Source organism: Populus euphratica, unplaced genomic scaffold (genome assembly GCF_000495115.2).
Source record: "Populus euphratica unplaced genomic scaffold, PopEup_1.0 scaffold318.1, whole genome shotgun sequence".
NCBI classification, from domain to species: Eukaryota; Viridiplantae; Streptophyta; class Magnoliopsida; order Malpighiales; family Salicaceae; genus Populus; species Populus euphratica.
In genome coordinates this window covers 397,006-399,505 of record NW_011500003.1, presented here as the reverse complement: position 1 = coordinate 399,505, position 2,500 = coordinate 397,006, and positions in this window count along the sequence as shown.

The following is a 2,500-nucleotide window of genomic DNA, read 5'->3' as shown; positions in this document are numbered from 1 at the left end:
TTGACATTGCGTTCCAAACAAGAATTAGATAAAATTTGAAATTTTTTATTTAAAATTATTTTTTCATGTTTTTAGATTATTTTAATATATTGATATTAAAAATAATTGTTTTAATATATTTTTAAATAAAAAATACTTTAAAAAATAATCGTTATCACACTTTCAAATCCTTTTAGAATAATAACGATCATAACAATAACAATAGTAATAAGATAAACAATAACAATAATATTAACTTTTTTTTTTGTTTTTACAATAATAGAAGAATTTTATTAAAAAAAGTGGTAGTGCCCTAAAAGGATGACAAACTAGAACAAATATATATAAGACTATTTAGTACTATTTACAAACAAAAAATGAATAAACAAAATAGACAGAACTGATCTATTTGTTTGACAATAAGAAAGCTATTTGTTTGACAATAAAAAAATACCTTTCGAACCCTTGTTTTTATCAATAGTATTCAACAAAAACAACAATAATAATTACTTTCACTTAAAAAAATTATAAGCACCTTGTTGAATCTATGCAAAATAATATTTTTTTCCCACTTATCTCTAACATTACACTCCTTTTCCTACCCTATGATATAATGCACCTATATAGGAAATATTGTATATAGAAAATATTATAGTCATACTCTTGTATGGTAATCTCCATCATTACTAATGTGTATTGACATATACATATGTATAGAAAGGATTAGCTAACTAATATATTAAGCCTCCTAATTATTCTTAACTTGGTATGAGAGCCTTCGACTGCCATCCCTCCTTTCCTTAATGGACTCTACAACCGTTGTATCTAACTTCTTCCTTACCACTAGTGGTGCAGCCCCGTCGACCAGCCATCTACCAGCTTCTAGTGGTGGTGTTCTTCCCCCAACAACAGCCTTCACTTGTAAAACAAATCAATGACTCCTTCTTGCAAGTTTCTGCCATTCCTTTGCACATTATGGGAACACAAACTCCAGCTATGATTGCTCTCTCTAACACCTACCAAGTTGTTTTATTGAAACTTATGAACACAAATTATCTCATTGACGGCTCAGTGTTGTGCCCTCCATCTTATGTTTCTGACAGTTCTGCTGGTTCTTTCTTTACAATCAACTCTTCTTTTCTTTATTGGAAGCAACGAGATCAGTTATTTTTTAGTGCATTACTCTCTTTTCTCTCTATGGATATGTAGCATCTCGTGGTAGATTGTTCTACCCTGTATTATCTTTGGTGCACTCTTGAAAAAGCGCTTGTGTCTCTATTTAATTCTCGCATCTTGCAACTCTCTAGCTCCTTTTGAGATATTTGGCAAGGAGACTTACCGGTTAGTATATACATGCAGCAAACTAAATTGTTATTTGATGATTTGGTTGCTGTTGGTCGCTTTATGTCTCTTGAAGACTTCAATCTCTATGTTTTTTGTGGCCTTCATGGTGAGTTTAAAGACTTGGTAATGAGTCTTATAACTAAGGCAGAACCATTCTTATTTGCTGATCTTCACAACCATCTTCTTACCCATAAATTTTTGTATAAGAACTCCTTTCATTCCAAGGATGTCACTCCTTCTCTGTTGTCTTCTTCTGTGCCGCAGCAGCTACCATTGTCGTCAACACCACAACCCGCTGCTCATCTTGCTATTTCTCATTACAGCCTAAATTTTAGTTGTAACAAAGGTCGTTCTAGTGGCAACTAGCATCCCCATAACACTCGCTACAACCACTAGCCAAGGGGTCACTCTGTTGTTGATTGGAGACCAATCAATTGGCAGCAGAATAGGCACAATGCAAGGGCTACCCAATGATTTAGATAGCAACATGTTTGCTGCCAATTGTGCTCCAACTTCGAACATACAGCTCCATATTCTCCCTAATTTCTCAGCAATTCCCAATAACCTTCTACTTACCTTGCTATTAGGAATGTCTCTGTCGTGACTTTGTTCCTCGACACCAGCATAAATCAACATGTCATACTTGATCTTGCAACTCTGACCGATTCTGCAACCTATCATAGTAATGATCATTTGTATATTAGTGATGGTAAGGCCTTGACATATCATATATTGGACATACTATTTTACATTCCCTAAAACGCATCTTTACATTATTTAATGTTCTTCATATGCCTTATGTCATAACCCAATTCTGGGTTATTCCCTAAAATCCACTTTTTAAAAAATAAAAATCAAAAAATAAAATAAAGGCTAGAAATGTGGGGAAAACTAATCTAGAAAGACTAGGTAAAAATAAAGCTGCAATTTTGGGAGGAATTTCAAGGCCTAATTGTACCCTATTATGCCCAAAAATAGAAAAATACAAATTCAAAGGTCAAATTAAATGATTATTGGACAAATTTGCATAAAAATTAAGTCCAATAACATAATTAAATTTTTAATAGGCCAATTTGATTTAATCATGGGCCAAATTAAAATTTAATTATGCTTAAGAATTAATTTAGGTCCAAATGAAGGATTTAATTAAGTGCAAGGACTTAATTATACTTTAAAT